At 48.8% G+C, this 22,572-nt stretch overlaps 1 protein-coding gene across 1 annotated transcript in view; it reads right to left on the reverse strand.

Moving 5' to 3' along the window:
- The window catches only part of IGFBP2 (insulin like growth factor binding protein 2), a 63,730-nt gene that overhangs the window by 39,797 nt on the left and 1,361 nt on the right, over positions 1 to 22,572 (reverse strand). The window lies entirely within an intron of this gene.

Below are 22,572 nucleotides of genomic sequence, written 5' to 3' on the forward strand. Positions count from 1 at the left end.
CAGCTCCAGGGACGCTCCCTGTGCTCAGGACAGATGTCCTTTACAAATGCCACTTCACTGCATCAATTCATCACACAAAAAAAATCCCTCAACTGGCTTGTTTACACAGGGGAAGCTTAATCTGAATTCACTTTCACAGCAGAGTAGCTAAACTATGTTAAACATGCCAACTCAATGCAGAGCATCCCTCCTTTGAGTTTGCCTTCTTATTTGCAGGGAGAATTCTGCTTACTTTGAACAAGGAGCATTTCAATTCTCAATAAGTGTATTGCATTAAACCTTCTATAGATAGAACTAATCCAGACTATATACACATCATTAATTCCTGAGAGTCCCTGGGCACCCACACTCAGCAGCCTCCCATCATGCCTAATCCAGCAGATCCCAGATGAGTTTGCGAAACTCCTGGGTTCCTTGCTGATTTGCAAGCACCCCAGCAGGTTTGACCAGGAGGTGCCAACAGCATGGCTCATCTGCAGCAGCCTGTGGAGGGTACTCAGGAGACAAAATAAGCATCTCTTCTGGAGCCCATCATTTCTTTAAGCTATGTTCTTTGTTAGGGTGATTGGTCACCTAGAATTGCTCTACGTAAAGCAAAGAAATGGTGACCATTGAAACCGTTTATACACAGGTAAAATATAAAAAAAAATACTTCTCTCTGGTCTCTCCATGGCCAAGTCTGAACAACCAAACCCGAGCAACACATCACTCAGGACACAGAGCTGTTGTATACCTCTGACCCCAGCAGCAGTAGGAACTAGTTTCAGCTCCAGGCTTACCTCCTTTCAGAGGAGCTTTACAAATGCTTTTAATACACAGGGGTCACAAACAACGTTAAACAGACATGAACCACTGAAAGTGGAAGAGCATTTAGCATGTCAAACCCCAGCATACAGCATGGAGGCCTTCACTTAGCCAGGCTCTATTCCACTCCTGCTAAGGGCAATGCTGAGCTTCTCAGGACAGTTCTGCATCAGTACAACATCCTGGACCAAAGGCTACAGACTTCAACTGCTGTTCCTCTTTGAAAGAAGTTGAAAAACCTCTTCCTTGCTGTATCGTGACTGCTCTACCTCCAGCTCTCCACTCCCTGGTGGCTTTGGACGAAGACCACCCACAGACTCAGCACCCCCTGACTGCATCACAGCATCTGGCTGCCCAGTGATCAACATTACTATAGCATGTAGGGCCAAGACAGGCTCCAGTCCTCCTCTCCAAAGCCTTGCACAGGACCAGCCCGGAGAGCAGAGGACAGTCACACCCTGGCCAGGCTCAGAGAGCAGCTATGTTTGATGGGAACCACAGAGCCATCAGCCTTGGGAGCCCGTGGGGCCAGCGCTCTCTAGGGCACCAGCCAGCACAGCCCTTCTGCCACAGTGCCATGGGATTGTCCCAAATCCAGCCACATTGATGCACAGAGACATCTCAGTGCACATATGGGTATAGGTGGCTGTGTGTCTGTCTGGGCATGTGACACCGGCAATTTCACAACAGACACTCTGAAAACAGGAACACAGATATGACAAACATGAAAGTCACATATCACAACTGTCTAACAAAGAAACTTCCCTAATCCTTCTCAGATACACTTTGGGTCAAATCCAACTGCAGGCAAGGATGATGGAAAGGCTCCCATTGACCTTCTGGGAGTTGGATATGATCTTCATGTAGATGCAGCTGCATAGGGCACAGCTAGTTAAGCATAAGGCTGGTACATTCAGTGAATTTGCAAGCTCGGCTAGTGAAGCTAAAGGGTTTGCAATTTCCATAAATCAAGCTGCTCCCAGTTTTTTCACCCTTGCTCTTTCAGGTCTTAAAGACACAAAAAAAGAAAACAGATACACACAAAAAGCTGCTAAAATAGGAAAAATCATGGAATACAATGGACTAAAACAACCGTCACCCATTCATATGGATGACATATCCATAGCATTTGCCTTTGTTTTTCTTAATGGTTAAGTATCTAACATATTCCTACTGTTGACAGTAATAAATGCAGGATGACAAGTATCCAGCTAGGATCAGTGCACACAGCTGCACTGACTGAGCTGTTCACATTTTATGATTACTCCAATGATACAATTTTGTCATAGACACTACAGTTTCAATTTAAAAGACATCAGAAATTAACTGTGAACTGCAGCATATAAAGCTAGAGAATAGCTAGCTGTCAAAACAAGACCAAAAAAACCCCAAAACATTTTCACCAATAAGACCTTTCAGGAGAAGGTTAAGATTTCAGCAAAGTGATACAGCCAGTAAGTGACAGAAGAAAAAAACCAGCTTTCCATAATTTTTGTGACCCTACATTAGATGGCTTTTTGTTGTGGCTCATGATCAGAGACAGCAGTGACATTTTCAACTTTTTTCCATTTTGGTCTGAAAACTTTGAATTGTAGGAAAGACTTTAAATAAGAGAACCTGTAAAAATAGAGAGACAACGCAACCAAAGGCTTAGCTGTATTACAGAGCTGGCTTTGCTGTGTAAAAGTGTTGTTTCAGCAAGAAAACTAAAAGAAAAGATAATAAGACATTTATTCTGACTACTGGAAAATACAGATGTTAGTCCTAGGTTATATCCTGTTAAAAATAAAAGCTATGGGAGGGGAAAAACTTTTTAAAACTATTAGAGTCACAACAGCTTTTTCACAGAGACAGAGAGAAGCAACTTGAATATAAATAAGTGTCCAAAATAGGTCAGCACTCTTTTCTTGGCCACTGAAGTTTGATACTTTTCACTTGAGGTTAGCCTGGACAGCGGTGGCACACATGCTGCAGGGACGGAGGCTGAGCCCATGGGCAGCTCCTAGCTTGGTGCGAGCCCCCGTGCCGCAAGTACAGCCCTGTGGTGATGGGTCGGGGCTCACACACCAAGCGTCACCAGGAGCGCTCGAGGCAACAGCCACACACTTTGCAGCAGTATCTGCATTTCTGCCAATTGTACAAGCTTCCAATACAACCTCACTCCCGTCCCAGGTGGGTTTTGAAATGCTGTGTGTCCACAGCCAGCTTTGAGCTTATCAAGCAAGAAGCATGGTAAGAGACACAGGGGTTTCCACAGCCCCTGCCAAGACCCATCAGCTCCATGCATTCAGCCCCGAGCATCCCAGCCACAGCCTGGCAGGGAGCAGCCCTTTGTGCCAGGGCAGGATTGGACCCTGCACGATCCAGCTACGGTGGGTGAAGCCATTACCTCCCCACCAGTGGTTACAGCCCTTTAACCCCAAAACAGAGAGCAGTTTTAGACCCAAAAATCAGGCCACGAGCTGCAGAGCATGCACCTCAGCCACTCTGCCACTGCTTCCACAGGGGAGGCTAGTGGGGATGCAGTAACATCAGGCTGCAGGAGAGCCACAGGATTTCTGTCTCTCTTTTTTTTTTAAAGGAAAAAAGTGAACAAGTTATTTCTACAGCCCTGAGAGGCAAGCCTGCCAGTCTAGCCTCAGCAGCATTCCTGCCTAGCTCGGCTTGTTTACCACCAATAAAAAGCCCATTAATTGCACAATGCGCCTGTTAAAAATAACTCCAAAAAAATCATCACTGGCAAATTAGTAAGACATCAGGATGCGCAGACACCTCAGCATGGTGTTGTGGAAACCACAGAGGAGTCAGACTTCCCTCAGGAGCTTTTCCCCAAGGAAGACGAGCCTGGAGATTTCTCTCCCTTTGAGTGGGCCCAGCTAATTTGAAGGGCTTGGGACAAAAATGAAGCAGTCATCCAGCCACCCAGCCCAGGGTTTCCAATCAAGTGACTTCCAGAGAAAGTAAACTCACCAGGCTCAAATGCCACTGATTTGTGCCAGCGCTAATGAGAGCGAAAGGTCCCCCTCGCACAGGGGTGGCCAGTGGAGGGGGCTGCGATGCTCCAGAGCTTCCCCAAAACTTCACATCCCTGCCAGGGTCTGATACAACGGCAGCAACAAGTGCTGACTCAGCCCATCCCCCTCCCTGGCCACTCAAGGACCCTGCTTTAAAAGCATCGCTGGTATAAACCCAAAAGGAGGCACGGGGGAAATCATAAGATGCCCTCCTTTAAGGACCAGACACTCCTCACCACACTCCTATGGGCACTGCTGGCACAAAGAGAAAGCCCTACATTCTCCCCATACATCTTAACAACGGCTGTAAAGAAATACACAGCTCCTAGCCCAGTCCCTGACCAAATGAAACACAAAACTCAGCCTTGCCACCTGCCACGCACAGAATTACTCTCCAGCTAAGGAGCCCACAGCGGCACAGCTCAGACCTTGCAGGCAGGGCTTAGAGCGCCTTTTCTGATCACTGCCCCCAAACTCGTGCAATTCAGGGGTCACCCCAAAGATGACCCAGGGGTTCACACAGGCAATGGAAAGAGTGGAGGCACTGCCTGGCTTCCCACAACCCTCCTCGAGCACCCAGTGCCAAGGACACAAGGGGAGAGAGAGAGTAAGTTCAGGAAGGTGCTGCCCTCTGAGTTGTGAGCAGAAGAGACAAGGGGGTTTACAATACTGTCCCTCTTAGCACCCCCCTCTAAAGACTGAGAAATCCTGGAAGCTGCTCTAAACTCAAGAGCAACGTTGCTTTTCCTCTTGAGCCCAGCCAACTTACACGGAAGCTGCCCCAGCTGAACAGCCCAAATCCCTAGCATCACCTCCAACCCCATCATTAGCTAGTTAGGGAAAACCTAAGATACCACTTTGCAAGGATGCAACCTAATTTTATTTGCTGTCTTTCCCCGTAACAGCGGCGTGGCTGCAACTCCTCTGCAATTAGGGTGTTTCTGACTTTCCTTCATGTGAGCACTCACAACCCCTTCACAAGCCCAGCCATCCCTCTCCTCAGCCCCTCAAGAGAAAGCTCCTTTGGGAACATACCGAGCAGAGCTACACATTGACGACACTGCATTTGTGAAATAGGATGAGGATCCCCTTCTGCTCACAAGGTGATAAGAGGGGCCTTCAAAAGCAGCTGCAAATATCCAAGGTGGTGATTTAGACTGTCCTTTTCACAAGAGGAAACTTTCTCTCCCCATGCCCACACAGGACAGCAAATCTATTTTTCAGACACACACCATATACTCTAGATTTCTGAGAATGAAAGTGGGGTCACACAAGCAGGTGAGGAAGCACTGTGCTAAATCCTGGCTGAAAATATAATCTCTGGGTATAAGAAATAAAAGCATTCATCGGCACAGAGGGTCCACAGTATCTGCGTTACTGCTGTTACTAACAATTCTCCTACAGAGCCCTGAACACTGAAAATTCCCAAGCAGGACCCAAATACCACGCTAGAAACACTCACCATCCTCATACCAGAGGACAACAGTTGGTAAAACACACACAACAGACTTACATACAGAGGAAGAAGAGCTCCTCTATAGCATCTCAGCCTGGGAAGGCCAAACAGCCAGCCTCCCTGTCTACCTCTACTTAACATTTAAATTCAGGTGGGAGTTGATGGAGACAACAGAAGGATAAGAGCTACAACCAAGTCAGCGGCCAGTGTTTGGGCTGGGATGATGAGGATGCTCAGCTGCTTCAACTGTGATCATCTCCAGCTGGAAACAGGTGAGAGCCGCTCACCAATAGGGTCTCTATTTCTGAAACCAGCATTATGGTTTTGAAGCTACGCTCAGGAACAGCTTTCCCACTGCCAACAAGCCCCTTCCACAATAAGTAAACCAGTAATGCCAGTGAGATTACACCGAGGAACAGTCTGGCCTGTTAAGGTCCCTATCAGGTATGTTTTTTAACAAACAGCAAAGGAGCTTCTTCAAGCTGAGTCACCAAACTGCAGTGTGCTTTGAAAGCCTCGCAGGGATAGAGGTGGATGTGGCTACGTCAGAACAAGCCGCAGCAGAGCTTTGCTGCACCACTCTCCGCATGGAGACCTCATCGGCCATGGCTCGTGCTGGAGTGACATCACCTCCAGCCCCACCAGAGTTATGTATTCCCACATCATTTTAACTAAATCACTTACGTCAGGGTTTCTCGAGATGCTAACTCCATCCTGAGGATGCTTAAAATCAGACCCAAACCACGATGGCCAGTGAGCCACTCCGCGCTCATCCCTGATGTATCTAATGTGTCCAAAACAATTTTGGGGGAGAGGGCAGGAGGGGTGACTCTGCTCGAGCAGATTTCACGCTGGATAGAGTATCGCATCGTCTGCGCCGCTGTAACGTGACACCAGCAAGGTAATGTCAGCCCTGCCGCTGCAAGGCACCGTGCCAGCACAAACACCATGTCGGGTGCTCCAGTTGGTTCGACAGCAATGCAACTGTGTCCTCGGGCCGGATCCAGACCGCGGCCTGACAGCCGAGCCAGACACACACATCTCCGGTGCTGATGGCCACAGAAACCAAGCTTCAGTTTGCCCTTGCTAAGCTGTTTTTGGGTGCGGGGCTGCCTTCCGAGCCAGCACAGGGGAGGTGGGGGTGCAAGCCCTGGGAGTTTGCAATAAAGGAGATCTGTGTGGCTGGTGAGTGTGAGGTCTCCTGGGAACGGCCCTTTTACTGGGCTCCAGATGCTGTGGAGTGATTGCTTATATGAAGGCGGGGGAGGCCTCTTTACTGTTTCTCATTTCCTCCTTTTTTGCTTCCCCCCCTGCCCCCCCCCCCGATTTCCTGGTTTTGTTCAGAAGCACAAGAGAGTCATTCATCATTTTTCTTCCAGCACAAGGAGTGCTCTCACCTCCCCCTCACCCCTAAATCCCTCCCCACCAGAAAAGGGCACGCGTTCGCCAGCCAAAAAGGCTCGCAGCAGGGAAGGCAAAGCTCCCCGGCTCCCACAAACAGCTCCGGCACAAAGGGCCACATTCTCAGCTGGGTTCAGTGGGTGCCAGCCCCCAAAGGGTGAAGGCCAAAACTCAACAACAGCAGAAACGCTAAGTCAGAAAACGGAGATCAGCAGCGGAGAAAAGCAATTTGCACTGGTTTGAATTACGGGCGATGCAAAGCAGAGAGGAATTTGCATGCTGAGGAGACAGACAGCGCCTCAGGTAACCGGAAAAAAAGAGCTAAGAGATGAAGATCCACATCCGTCCCAGCCCACGTGCCCTGATGGTCACTCAACTTGCCAAAACCTGGGAAAACTTTCCTTGCGGAGTTGCCCCCCCTCCCCCCCCGGCCTCTGGAAACTGGGCGGGCACCAGTCCAAGTGCAGTCCAGGCACTGGATTTGCACCTCTCTACATGACAGCAAGCCACCAGCCTCAGCTTTGGGATGGGCTTCCAGGAAAGCCCCGTTCAGTTTGCAGGAGGGAGGAAAAGGGGTGACTACAGATGTAGACATTTAACCCATCTGGAGGGTCAACGACACTCCCAGGATGTAGGGCTTTGCTCCAAAGTCCACTTGGGTTCACAGTCACACTGCTCTCTCCATAGCTTCTTGATGGCCTTCTCCTTGCCCCATATTGAAGGGAGAGTGCCAGGACTAAACCATCTCAGTACAGCTGCAACAGAGAAGAGAAGCTCTCCCCAAATGCCCTTGAGAAAGAGAGCGAGTAGGAAAACCTTGAAGTAGTTCAAACCCTTGCGCACATTTTTATAAAGCAACAGTGCGTTTGCGTGAAAACCAGGACTGTGCAAACACCTGGGGTCTGTTTGGGGCCTTTTGCTTTGGCTGATGACCTGGAAAAAGGAAATACAACTGGACATATAGAAAATGTTCCAGGTTCTGGTTTTGTTTGGGTTTAATCACAGCAATAACAGCAACCAAGTCAAAAAGGTCTGCTTATGATCAAACCCAAGGCTTCCTTTTGGTCCTTTTAGAGGAAAAAGAAATAGAAGATTGTAGTCAGTACTGGGGCCAGTTGGGTGGAGGGGAGCCTGTGTACCAGCAGCTCCACCGAGGAGGTACGTTTATGGCACAATTTCAGCAAGAACTGGAAGAGCAATGGAAACACAAGCCACCAAAAGCCCGGCCATTTGGGACTAAACTCTTCCACGCCCACTGAGCCAGAGATCCTGGGGCTCCTGCAGCTGCTGCTCAGGAGGGTCACCAAGCCAAGTGGGATGGCTGCACTCCTCCAGTCTCTCCCCCAAACACCACCAGCTGCTTACGTGAACTGAAATGCCATCATTTGGAAAGACCCAAGTGTTACAGTGCAGGAGCCCAGACAGCCTGTGTTCATGTCTCAGGCAAAGGAAGAGTTTGGGGCCACTTTTCACACATCCTGGGTCACTGGGTAAACTGATGGCATGCTCTTTGGGGACGCTTTTGAGAGTCTGGCTGTTCATTGCCTTTGCTTTCTTTAAAAATGCTCAAATGGGAAACTATTTTTGCTGCTGGTCTCCCTCAACATCTTTGCAAGTTTGTTTTGAGGTTTCTTCATGCTTCTAAAGAGAAATGCCAATATTTCAAAGTTACCTGTATAAAACCTTAGATTTTGCTTTTTTTTTTTTTTAATGGTTTGGCAGCCAAAACGAAATGATCAGCCCCAAGCAGGAACCAACATGTGGACTCCATCGTACTCCAAACCCAGAGCATGTCACCTCCACATCTCCCAGACGTGCTCACGCAGAGCTCTGAGCCTGACCCTCCCACCCCAGCAGGATAGCCCCTGACAGCTTCTCTCTCTGCAGCAATGGCAGGTTTCAGCAGGTCTTCATCGAGCCAGACAGGTCAAAATGAGCCTGCCAGCACCCTGCTGAAAATATGCAAAGTAAATCTGAGAGCAGGCATGGGGAGAGAAGGTGAGGCTGGCAGAAATGCAGCAAGAGAAAACAAGAGGAAGAAAGAGAGCGCAGCACTTTATAGCAGAAAAAAAATAAACTTGCTGACCAAAAAACCGCAATGGGAAAAATGTACAGGGCTCTAGGGAAAAAGACAGCAGCAAAGGAAGAAGGCAAGAGGGGCTGGGATGAACATGCTGGTCTGAATGCACATGGTCAGCATGGGTATAACGGTGGATATTTTCTTCTCGGCACCAAGGAGATCCCAGAGGGCCCCCGAAAGCCTTTTGCAAATCAGGACCAAGCTCCTGACTTCTGGGTGCAGCAGCTACTGGATCATTCCTTACCCATCAGGCTCTCATCCCACAAAAGTCCAGGCTTCTGCTATTGGAAAGAATATTAAAATAAACTCCAAAAAATCCCAGGGGACTTTGCATTGGAGGTTTTTTAGTGTTTTCCTCACCCTGGCATCTTCAAACTACATGACATGCGGCACCATCATGGTTTCTGTAGTGTTCATCACTGGAGAAACTAGCAGGCTGTTCAGTCTAAGAAACTTGCTCTCCTGAGATACAATCCCATCACTGGGTCTTCCAGGACCAAAGGATACGTATCCTCAAGAACAACACACCCAGCGGTACCTGCCTCAGATTCCTTGACTTCCAGGTGGGGCTTTCCATGGTGCAGTAGAGGCCAAATGCAGCTGCCCAGGGCCAGTCCGTGTCTGGGGGCAGCAGACCCACAGTCGGGGAGGGATGAGATTAATTACACAAATAACAAAAAGCCAGATGCCAGCCCCCACCCCACGCAGCTCAGACAGCAGCACAGGTGATGCGGGAGGGAAGCGAGCAGCTCAAAACCCAGATGAGCTCCCAAATGAGGCCAGTCTTCCCCTATTCCAGCTACGGACCTGCATCTTGGCCTTCACAAGGGCCAGAAAAAGTCCTGCACATTTTCTTTAGAAAGGAGCACAACAGTGAAAAGCCCCCAGTAGGACAGTTTTCCTTTCAGCCTGACCTGGACCGTCCTGTGTATCCGCTGCAAGGGCACGGCCACTGGGAGCCAGCTCGCCCGCTCAGGGAGGAGAAAAGGGAAGTTAATTTTCGCAGCCAAAAGAAAATAGGGAGTTCTTTTCAGATGGCAGGAATGTAACCGTGACATTTAGTCACTTGCTATTTCTGCTTCCCGGGTATGTCTCTCTACAGGAAAGCCCCTGGACAGAAGTCTCTCTAGGCAGCACTGCAACATGTGTTTGCCCAAACTTTGGTGTCTAAACCCACTCCGAGGTCCCCATTCCAGCTCCTTGGGCAGCTGCAGGGTTTTCGAGGAGGTTCAGTCTCACCCGCTCTGTGCCTTGGCTGCCTTAAAACAGATGCATGTGTCTCGCTGGAAAAAGAGCAAACCTGCAACCCCGGCCTAAGGCCGCTCAGGGTCTGACTCACCAGCTGAGAACAGCAAAGCCCCTCTCTCCACGCGATATGCAAGCCAGGACAGGACGGCAGCACTGCACTGCACCAGCCTCTGCGCTGCATGAGGCTGGGTTCGGAGTGGAGAACTAACGCCGCGTCTCCGGCTCTGAAGTGCAGCGAATCACCACCATCATGATGGGGAATTTGCATTTGCTCCACGTTGAGCTGTGACGGTGAGTGACCCTACCTCATGGCATTGCTCCTGCAATGAAGCTAGCACCCCCAGCCGAACTCCCCAGCTCCATCATGAGGACAGTATCTGATCTGCGATGTCCTGCCAGCCTGGAGGGATGGGTTGTGGCTACGTGCCCTCCAGGCACTGTGCATACATCCACTGTTGGCGAGAAGAGAGCAACCCAGCTCGGGGTTACTCCAGTACAGGGCAGACTGCACACCTTGCACAACAAGCCCCAGGTACCGGCATCAGGCCGTCGGCCCAGCTCAGGTCACACTGCTGACACCGCTCAGCCAGGGATTTCAGGGATTTCCAAAGCACAGCCCAGTCTGTCGGCTGCTCACAGAGGTACCTTCTTTGTTGTGTTACAGCACTAATTGCATTGCAGAGGCTTTCTGCCACACAGCCTGAAGTCCCACACATTCACAGCTCTTTCATGGACAAAACAGTGGGAACTACCCCCATTAAAAAAGTTTCCTAAATCTGATGGAGTCCACAGTGGACTTCTTCAAGAGAAGAGCTGCAAAAGCTTACTGCAGATGCTGCAGAGTTTCTCAGGATGTAATTTATATGGCAGTGGGCAGCCCACAGTGGGTTGTAAACACTCCCCCAGGAGTATTCAAACACTCAACACTGAGCTCGATGTCAGTCTTGAACATGGGTAATGATGACGGGAGACAAGCAAGATGCATGATTTAACTGCCAAAAATGCAGCTTCATCACAGGATGCCATGGAGGGGATATGCATTCAATTGACTACCCCCACATAGGCAGGGAAAAATAAAAGAGAAGAACTGGAGGGGGAAAAAAAAAAAGAGACTCGGTTAAATATTTATAGGGGGCTGCTGCATTTCAATCGCAAGCAGTTTTTTAGGTCAGCTGAGATATTTCAGCTCTGCTAGGGCAGATCAGTTCCAGGGGAGAAGACACTGCCGACAACCACAACCCGGAGGCTGAACTCTCCTAGCATGTAACTCAGGGAAAAAACAGACCTGGGCACAGTTGTGCTTCCACTGGGCATAGCCCAAGTGATGCGACCTCCCTTCTCGTCACGGCTGTTGCTCCTAGATGCATGAGGTGGCGGGAGACAGGAGCAGGTAGCAAACTGGATTCATAAGAGCAACCCTAAATTGGTCTTGTCCATGGAGACATTTCTGTCCTCAAGTCTCAAGATGTACAGTGATGTACACAATCAAGGGTTTGCTTGCCTCCCCCTGTGCTTGAAGCCCCACTGCTAGAGGTCAGGAGGGCAGCTCACCCAACGAAGAAGGTACCTCTGTGAGCAGCTGGCACACTGGGCTGTGTTTTGGAAATCCCTGAAATCGCGGGCTGAGCGGTGTCAGCAGCGTGATGGGTTTCCATAGCACTGTTCCCACCTCACAAGGCTCATTCCATTTTTCATAAATTCCCAATTTGTGCACCGCTGGCTACCACCTAAGGCAGGATTATGGACTTGATGGACCTTTGGCCAGGTTGGTCTGCTGCCCAGTCATATCTGCACTGCCCAAGCGCTTTCAGCGTGGTTGAATTTGCAAAGGTCGGTTTCAGCACTGCAGGACCAGCCTAATGGCCAGGGGTTAAGGTAACAAATCCTTGAAACCAGCCTGATAAAAAGAATAAACAGAAAAATGGAGGAAAGCAATGACTGAAATCAATAACAAACATTACTAGAAAGACAGAAGCTTTCTAACTGTCTGCGATTAGAAGAATCTATGTCTGCATTATCATTTTTTACTCTTTTTTACTGGGCACATTTTGTTAATGCTGAAAATTTTGTGTTTCAGCCCTTTGTCAGCTCAGCTGGCCTTAGTCCCTGCAGGGTGAGGGTCACAATTCTCAAGAGGGCTGAGCACCAACCAAACCATGCTTTGTGCAGGACCTGCAAGAACTTTACCACCTCCCTGGCCAGCTTTGCCATGTTGAACTCACTTCATCCAAAACAAGGGGAAAAAAAAAGCAAACAAGGGGGAAAAAAAAGCAAACAAGTCAAGCCCTGGTTCACAAAGGTGGGGCTGAGCAGAAAGGAGCGGTTAGACTCAAAAGGAGAACCCCCTGTCCAAACACAAGTATCTGAAGCAATATTCGTAAAGCAAACACTGGAACGACTGGCAAGCAGCATGCATTTTGCACACCTGCTCCTTACCAGCAGGCAAATCTCAAGACAACGTCAGCGCTTCTAAAAAGGGATTAAAATAAAAACACACTGAGTCCATGGACAACCTTTGTTTAAAAAGTCACATGAGAGGCGATAAGTTTCTACAGGCTGACTCCCCACAAACGTAAGCAAGGGAAAGTTATCAGCTCTGGGCTCCCAAAATACTTACTCAATCTAATGTTATTCTGGCCGCTCTCAAGTAGACCTTTCCAAAGTCCCATGCTGGCATTTTTATGGCATACCCTTGACCAAAACTCAAATGCAGAGCACCCTTTCCCAAGGGTATTTCCAAGCACTTTACTAGCATAGAAGCAAACAGTGTCCTTGCAAGGTAGGAACAGTGCTATGGAAACCCATCCCACGGGGGAGAGGAGGCTGAAGGCGTGCAGGCTCCACTGTGCAACATCCAAGGGTCAGATCTGAACACTGCATCAAACTGAAACTGTAGGAGTAATTAAGAAACCTAGATGAACGGCTTAAGCTGAGCAGGGGCCAAAAGGCTGAGAGAAGACACCCTTCTGGAGCAGGCTGGGGTGTTTTAGTGGCTGCAACTGATCTAAAACATGGGTTTAGATCTCATTTGGCCAAAAGCCACAGCTTGGGAAGCACGTCTGGTGGAGGATGTCAGTATACTCTGCGTGTTTCCTCACAAAGGCTTGGGATACCAGTTCTTATTTTTAGTACAATTTTCATTTCTTCATGTAATGAGTTCAGTATTTCAGGCAGCCCTGGAGGAGCAGGAGGGACATGTCCTGTAATAAAACTAATTAATTCATGTGGAATTTCTAGCCATTATTGTGAAAGTGGCCAAATTCCTCACTCCTGAAAAGCTGCCAAAATGGCCATTAATCTGGCTGTGGTCACGAGCAGGATTCCTGTGGCCTCCTGCAACACTCGGCTGGCCCCCGGGACAGAGACTGCAGAAACCAAAGTGGATGTTGTTATTTCCTCACACCGACTCCCACAGCCCGAGCTTTACTAAACAAGACAGTTGCCTCAGAGGGCTCCATGCCAAATTCCTCCCAGTGCCCCCAGACCAAGCATGCCCCAGTCATGTGCACAGAGATCTAGACCTCCAAAATCAGCCTAAATCAGGCAGTTCAGCATTATTCAAAGCTCTGCGGACTGTTTCCACCTGCCCAGCTTTGGCGATGCTCTCAGTGACAGGTGCCCTGAAGGGAGCAGGGTACCGAATTTGTCCTGGAGACATCACAAGTTGTATTCCCACCACCCAGCTGGGCATGCTAGGAGGCTGAGCTTTTCGGGTCCCATCTGCAGGCAGTGGGAAGCTGGGCTCCTCCACAGAGAAATTCCAGGCAAGAATCTCATCGACCGAAATCCCTCAATAATGCACAAGAATTAATGGAATCTGTCTCACTCCCTGCGAGCTGGGGGTTGACAGGGTCTGCGGGGTCTGGCAGGGAAAAAAAGCATGGAATAAACTTAGTTTAGTCACTAAAATCAACAACAACAAAATTACTCAGAATACCCACAGGAAGCTGACCTGTTGTGTAAGAAGGCACCATTTTGCCATAGTCTCCCAATTCTGGACTGCTCTTTAAATTCAGTGAGGGGTTAGAGGGTTAGCCTCTAAATAGCACCTCTAGTGCTGTTCCACCATCCAGTCCCAGGAATGCACATATTCCCTGAACACCACTAGAAATCCAGACCTTCTGCCCCAAATGTCCTGTGTAATGGACTATCTGTAACAACCTGGATTTCTAACAGTCTAAACAAAATCCTCCCAAAACTGCCTCTGCACAAGCTGTAGAGGCAGCACTGTTCACCATGGCCAAAGGAAGAGGTGGCCATGGCCACCAATTGCCTCAGGCCTCCTCATCCCAGTTTCCATCATCGCAGATGATTTACCTGTCCATTCATACCACAGTCAGATCAAGATGGTGCAGCAGTGATTTCCCTGCCATTACATCAATCCAGTTCATATGATGTTCAGAAGAAAGGAAAGTGCCCTCTACACATCAGGGACCATATCAAACTCATGGCCCTTGGTTAGTGGTGGGTACTATGCTAGAAAAAGAACAGCTGTGGAGCCCAGTAGTGCAGATAGGGAGAAGGTTCCACCACAGGAATGTTATCCTTGACCAACTGGACTAAGAGATGCCTTGCCAGAGCCTGGGATGGAGCCTGGAGGAGTTCTTCTAACCTTCAGAAAACAGTGGTAAGACTCATTACAGTGCTATCACTCAGCATTTTCCTTGCACTGGGTCAGCTGCAAACCTAGAAGAGCAAAGCAGCTACCATGTGCATTGCAGCACCGCTGACAAGTGTCCCCAAGAAGCAAAGACATAATTCACCAATATAACTGGAATTTATCTTTAGCAAAGGCACTGCAAGGTGAGCAAGGAGGACCAGGAGGAACAGAAAACAGCCACAGAAAGCCCCAGGGCTGTTGGGTTAGCCTTACCGCTAACAGAAACACCATGGTGGCCAACCACGCTGACCCTACAACCCCCACACCGAACTCTCCCGGTGGCCAGGACCCAGAGGACACAAACCAGGCACCTGGGGAGCCCCCAGGCCAGGCACCTCAGATTATCCACAGCCTCAGTAGCTCCACATCCCTGCTGGGGGTACAGGGCAGCAGCAGCCCAGCACCAGCCCTGGGCTCCAATGGTGCGGGAGGATGGAGCCCCACGCCAGCCACCCCTCCTGCTCTTCCTCCTCATGCCATTCCTCTTTGCTAAACCTGAGTTCCTCTCTCCATTTCTGCTTGCTTTTGAAGTGCCAGATGAAACAGCACCAGATGGAGGCGAGCCGCTCGCCCGCTGAAAGCAACAGGAGACGAGCATTTCCACATGGGCTGTGTGGGAGGACTGCCATCGCGCCGGTCGCAAACCTGAGTCTCCCCCCGAAGCCGAACAGTGTGCCGAGCACCACAGACAAAACCTCCTGGATTCAAACAGAAAATTACCCCTGAGCAACTTTCCAGACGCAAAAAAAGGTTAGATTCTGGCCAGTTTCACTGCTTCTGCTCTTCTGCCTTCACTGGGGCCGCTCAGGATCTGTCCTGCTCCCCTCGAGAGCAAAATTTGGGTCTTCTAAAATACAGGGCACTCCCTCCCCTACAGGAGACAGGTCACGCTGGGGGGGACACACCTGATCTTTGGAGGTACCAAAAAGGTCTTGGAGGACACTCAAAACCACAAAAACACCTTCAACAACTCACTGCACCCACCAGACCCCAAGACTGAACAGCAAGCACTCCTGGAATGTGGACATCAGGTGCCCACCCTTTTCTAGTTTTAAAACAGCAAGAGGAAAACATGGGAAGGTTATCAGACAACCTCCTCACCAAGCCAAGAGAAGTCCATTAGCATGGACTGGGTCTTCTACAACTAGCCAGAAGAGCTGAGAACAGACTGCCCTGGCTGAAGTCTGAAAAGCAAGATCTTACAGGGAAGTCTTGCTGCGGTCTCAAGCAGAAACACTGGGCAAGGCTTAATGGATTTTCCCTACATTATAGGACTACAGGACTCTCCCATAGACAACGCCATGCAAGTGACTGCAACAGCATGTCACTGTTGTAGGTATCCTGCATCACTTGGCTACAAGGACAAGCTGCAAGGAGGCACAAAAGCTCCTCTCTAAAATTGCCTCCAGCAAGTAAGGTGTTAGAGACATTATTAATTTCAAAGGCAGAGCATCAGAAATCCCCTCATCCCACCTGAGCTGGTTTATCTGCAGAAAATTGTAAGGAAAAGCAGGGATTTCAACATGGTCCAATTCCCACCAGCGCTTTGTGTCACTCTCAATTACAGTCCAGAATGAAATACCAAGAAATCGTTCCTCACGGCCGGCAGAATTAATGAGATCTTTGACTACAGAGAGCACCAGGCAGTGAACTTGCTCCCTTACCAGCCAAGAGGCACAGTGCAGCTTTCTTCAGAATAAAAGCTGCAATGTCAAAGAATAGTTTAAGGCTTATAAAAGTGACCTGATATATCCCAGTATTCCAGTCCGTAAGAAAGGCACGTGATTACTGACCCGTTCCTTTCTAAAACAATTTATTTCTACCACAAGCTGATGCAGCAAGAGACTTTATCTTCCCACAGGTATCTAGCTAAATTACATGTGGGGTAAAACACTGAACAGAAGACAATCAATAATGCAGTTACAACAAGCTGTCAAATGCTGGGCTGCAGCAAAGCTCCAATAACTGTGCACTAACTCCTTTCTCTTAAGCCTTTGCCCAGGATAACCACCACATCATGTTCACTTGTAATTAGATGTCAACTCACACGTTTAATGAGGTCACACTTGGCCAGTTCATGAATGAAGAACACCTCCCAGCTTGCTGGCAGTGACTGCTGAAGGTGGGCAAGGATGTTTCAGTCAGAGACTCGGTCTGCTGAAGGTAGTTTGTCTTTGTGGAAACAATAATAAAACTGGATTTGCAATCTGCTAAACTGGCAGAAAACTCATCCTTCCAGAAAAGTGAAGATTTTGTTGGGTTGATTGCCTGTCATGGCTCACCCAGGGTCCAGACAAGGACCAAGACCTGTATGATGGAGCACGAGGATATGCACAAGGACAGGGAGAGAGTAGGGCACGACTGCCATGAGATCAGCTCAGCAGGGATGAAAGGCAGCCAAGAATAATCTGTTAGGAACAACATTTTAGGACCCCCAGCAAGGATTCCTCCTTCTCTCCTGAGTCCACACCAGGAGCATGCACTACGGTTAGCCTCCAAATCACATAGCACACTCGGCATCCATGAAGCAGCATGGTGTTGCATGGCACACAGCAAAGGGACACGTAACACAACTCCCTCCCCCAGGCAGACACAGGTCCCTAACACAGCTTTCTCCACAAGGCTAATACTATCTGGTAAAGCCTCGCTCTTCCACTGAGGACAAACCTGCCTCTTCTGGCAAATGCAAACAGTCAGCAAGGACAAGTTGGAAAGCCAAGCCCAGTGTGTTCAATATGTGCTGCTAAAGAACACCCTCAAAAGCAGTCACACATGCACTGATTCAGGCAGCACCTCCCCAAGGAAGAGCCAGGGGTGAAGATGGGCGGAAGCAATAGTGGAAGCACACGCAATGGCAATGGCTTTGCATCCCTCTGATACAGAAGGGGTCTGCTAAGTAGCCACTGGCTCAAAGTTATGTATTGCACCCTGATTCAAGGAAAGAAACCAGGTATTCTTACACCTGGAAACTCAGTATACCACCAAGCTCAGCCCTCCTCCTGTAACAGAAATGCTTTAAAAGCTTCTTTACATTTTACCTTGGCCGCCGCCTTATTCTGTCTGCCTAAAGCAAAAGACCCTCCCTGAAGGAATCAGAGCCCCAGCAGGGAAGGCAGCTGTGACCATGATCAGAAAGCTGGAATTGCCCAATCCAAGCAGAAACACAAAAAATCCACCAGGGAAACTGCTGTTCCTCCCAGATCGCTAGTGCTGAATAGGTGACCAGGAAAAACAGGTATAGGAGTGCTGCTGGCCACTGGGATGAAACCCTGCCTTCACAAATCCAGTCATGTTTGTGGGTAACATTGACAGTCACCCATCAGGCAGACAAATTAGCCCCAGCTAACACTGCAGCCAGGTCTAGGACAGAGCCATACACAAACACACCTCTCGCATTCCAGTTTTCACTGTTTTGCCTCCTGAATTGTTTATCTCAGCTCAATTCCTGGATGTGGATAAAACAAATGACATGGACTTTCTCACAGATGGGGCTTCTTGCTGTTCCCTTGACAAATACCATGCTCAGCGAGTATGAGCCTGAAACCCAGAGGAAAGGAAACAACTGCAAAGGGCAAGAAGGAAATGGATCATTTGCCAAGAGACAGCATGAAAACACATTTCTCCTTTGGGCCAGAGCCTTTAAACCTTCCCTGGCCTCCCCTTCCCTCCAAACCACCATTTTCACACCACCATCACCCCCCTACAGCAAACTCAAGTGAGACTGGGGCAGGGGGTAGCATTATTTTCAAGAAGCTGCTCCACAAGGTGTTATTTATTGTCTTAATATTTAAAGATGACAGCCAGCCCAGAGCCCGACCAGGTTAGCTCTTGACCAGACACAGCTGCCACGAAGGAGCTTGGACACCTGGTCCACCTACTGGCAAAGCCTCAGAGGCAGCAAGGACAGATAAGCTGTGTGATTTTTTTTCTTTCACGTATCATCCTTAGAGCTGGTATTAATTGCATTTCACTTTTAATACTTTTCTTTCCATGGCAAGGAGCTCTGCAGACATTCAGTTTAGCCTGGGCAGAGCCGCTGTAGTGGCTGTGGACGTATTAACATAGTCCTGTGGATTTGGTTCTTGCAGTTGGCTTCTATGATGTCTAGTAATGTCCAAGCTTGCATAAGCCAGGCTGCACGCCTGGTTGCAGGACTCGTAACTAACCTCCCTCTTGCTCATATGCTTCTGCCTCAAAAGGCATCTAGCACGGGGCGAAGGGGACACTCATGGCCTGGCTCTCCTCTACCCCTCGTCCACTTTCTAGCAACACGGTGCCTTCGGGACCTCCACTGCTGTGCCAGATCTGGCCAACTTGACTGACAGGGTCAGAAGTTGTGGGGGCAGAAGGACAGATACACACGTGCACACACATATCATGACAGATGCTTCGTTTCCTTATAAAAGCAGGAGAAAAGCAGAAGTCTTCCTGGCAACTCAGTGGACATGAAAAATGCACTCATAGCATTACTGGCATGGTTTTCAAGTTGCTGTTAAAATTCCACTTATATTATGCTACCTCCAACCTCAGAGTCTTCTGTGTTTTGGAGCAATACATTAAACTGTCTTTTAGCAGCTGCCTGCCAAGGGGAAATGGAGGTTTTGACATTTGACCCATAAGGAAGGATGTGTGTCATTTGGGGCTACCCAAATAAGGATTTTAGTTGGATGCTAAAACGATTTGTGTTTTTAACAGTTAATTATTTTGACGCTGTTTTTGTATCTTGGGAGTTCAAAGTGGAGTTCCTGACCAGGTGAAAGAGGCAACCCCAGCCCTGCAAGTTCAAGCTTGCCTGGGGCCACATTCTTTGCACAGCTCTCTTTCCATTTGGAAAGGTTACTTTGCACTGGCATGGACTAAAAATACACATTTGTTTTAATAAAAAAGTGAGATTCCAAAGCAGGACTCAATAGCCAGCAGTGGGTTCAGAGGCAGATCCCACTGAATTAGTACAAATATCCCAACAACAAAATAAAACAATACTACAAACCCAACTGAACTGCACTGGCAAAGGGGAAAAAAAAAAAAAATCCCTTAACTGGTCAGCTTTGAACAGTGGCTCGAGAGCCTTTTTTTTCAGAGTGGAACAAGTTTTATTCCTAGGACCTTGTCTCCATTAGGAGAAAATAGATGTTCTTCAGCTATTCTCATAACTCGGACAAGACAGTTTAGGACATTTGCTGACATCGCTAAGACCTGCTCCACCCCCTAGCACAAGTTCCCACCTTGGAGCAGCACTGGTACCCTGCTGCACCTTGAGCCAGTTGAGATCATTGATCCGACAGAAAATCATTGACTTGTTTCCCGGGAATGGCTTTCTGCAGGGTTAGCTCCTGAGCCAGCCTACTCTGACACAAGGTGAGAGTTAAACCCAGCAGAAGGAAGAGGGACGGTGCAGCTGAGAGCTGGACAAGACCACACAAGCCCCCGATTCCAGTCTGCCATGGCCAAAGCAGAAGGCAGCATCCCCACCCTCTGGCTGAGATTGGAGAGATTGAGAGACCCCAACGTTACCTGAAATGCCTCTCAAAGCACTTTATGTCTCCAGGACCCATTTGGTCCTCGGACACCCTAGGCCTGCTTGGAGAGAAGATGGCTATCGGGGACTGGGACGTTATCTGCTAGGACACAGACTCCTAACATGATGTGCAGACAGTCCTCACTCTGCTCCCTGTATGCAAAACAGCGTGCCGATCTCGCTGAGGTGCTGAGAGAATAAACATACTTGAGACTGGCATGAACTCTCCGCAAGCTTCACGTGCACAATAACAACCCTCTGTCCCCAGTTCAGGCGGTTTCAGTCAGCGGTACATAAAGTTTGTTACGCGATGACCTGAAATGAACTGCAAAACAGTGTGGTCCAGTGGCATTGAAACTATTTCAGAGGCCTTGATCCCTGGAGGTGCTGAGCCTCCGTCTCACTCCCACCATCGGTGGGAGTTCGTGCACTCACCTCCCCGGGGAGGGGGGTAGAAGTTCTCAGCCTGATTTCCACAGACTGCTGCTATTTTGTTCCAACATTCCCAACATCTTCAAAATACCCAAAGCCTCTTGTGCAATGAGCAACATCCCCTGCTTCCTAGCTACATGGTGTTTTATGTTACTTTCCGCCTACAACCATTTCAGGATTGGCTTTACAGACCTAAGTGGAAGACTAAACAATGCTGGAGCCACAGCAGGAGAATTTGCAGAGTTTTATTCCTTGTTTCATTTGGGCAATCCTTCTGCCTCTCATCAGGGACAAAAAAACTTGCCAACCTCTTAATTTAGGAATAGCACGAGCTCTGCATTCCAGCCCTGAATCAGCCAAAGGAGCCTTTTCAAGCTGGAAAGGGGAAAAAGGGCAAATACCTTTAAGCACATTTAAAAAAAAAAAAAAAAGACTCAACACCTGCCTTTTGCAGGCAAAAACCTGCTCTCCGGGCACTCTTGAAACTAGCTTGACATCAGCATTTGAAAGGGAATTCCAATCCCTGCTCTTTCGGGTGCCAGACTGCTTTCCCTGTCACTGCTTTAAACGAAAAGCAACCTCTCCCTCTTATATGTTTTGCAGGCACGCTGCAGATGGAAGCAACGATGTGAGTCTGAAAAGAAGAGTACCAAGTGAAGCTGGCAGATTTGGGTTTTGTTTTTGTTGTGGGTTTGGTTGTTTTGTTTTTTTTTTCCAATGGCTACAACAACCTGTTAAAAGTTTTGTAATCTGAAGAGAGCAAACCCTTTTCTGGATGTCCAAGCTCCTCTTGCCAAGACATGCTCAACTGTGAATATTCCAGCTGCATGTTTCACATCACGCTGGTTAAGGATGTGCCAGTATTTTTATTATTCACCCCCTATGGACATTACAGAGCACCACATACATTAAAGTGTTCTTAAACTGTGCTATTTACGTGTGTGTGTATTACACACAGAGATACAGTCAAATAAATCACATCCATTGTAAAGGAATAAAGATAATAAAATCAAGCAAAATACCCCGTGAAGTAACATAATTCTGAAATAAAGTCCATAAAAGCAAAAAAAGCAGCATTAACTCAGAAAATCACCTCTCAACCCATCACTGCAATGCTCTCCACCCCACCCCCCCAACTTCTTGTAAAAGCATAAGCCTGGAAGTCAGCGCCAGATTCCTTAAATCTAAATGCCCTTGGCTTCTTCTGGAGAGTGTAAAATTCACTCCCTTGACACTCATATTCTGTAGTCAAGGAAGATTTCACATCAACGTGTTCTCCAGACTCTCGGCTCTCCACAGCCCTTTGCAGCTGGGCAAAGGAAGGGGGACAGCAGTGGGGACAGGAGTGGGGACCGCAGCAGTCGCAGCCTGAGTGCACAGAAGCAGCAGCTTGCAAGGTGCAAAGTTTTCCCTGCTGCTGGTCTTTCTTCACTTCCCTCTCCCCATCTCTCCCCCTCGAGCGGAGCAGCGTGCGCAGGTACCCGGCTGCACTCCCATCCTCCCGGGGAGCGAAGCCGAGAGGTACAGCCCGGTTCAGAGCGCTTTTAAATAAAGCCTCAACAAGAGGGAAGGGAGGGAATTCAAAGTAGTGCTGCTGAACTAGTTATGCAAACAGGGTCAGAGCCCCAGTCGTAGCCAGGGGAGCAAAACCAGCAAGGATGCAGAAGTCAAGGACGGGTGATTTCAAAGGCAAAAGCGCTGGTTTCTACTCCCAGACCTGATTCGGCAATTTTCAACATCCCACGGAAAGGGAAAGAGCTTGCGGCCGATCGCAAGGGAGAGGAGGCATTAATAAAAGCAGGCTCTGCTGTATCGGCATCCCCAGGAGCGCTCCCTCCCATAGCAATCGCAGCAACAGGTCAGGAGCCTGTTCGCGTCCCCGTCCCCGGGGCTGTGCCCTCGGGGGACGCTCCTCTTCCCCTGGCACCCAGTGCCTGGACCACGGGGGGCAGAAGGGGC

This window comes from Aptenodytes patagonicus, chromosome 6 (genome assembly GCF_965638725.1).
Source record: "Aptenodytes patagonicus chromosome 6, bAptPat1.pri.cur, whole genome shotgun sequence".
In the NCBI taxonomy this organism is placed as follows: Eukaryota; Metazoa; Chordata; class Aves; order Sphenisciformes; family Spheniscidae; genus Aptenodytes; species Aptenodytes patagonicus.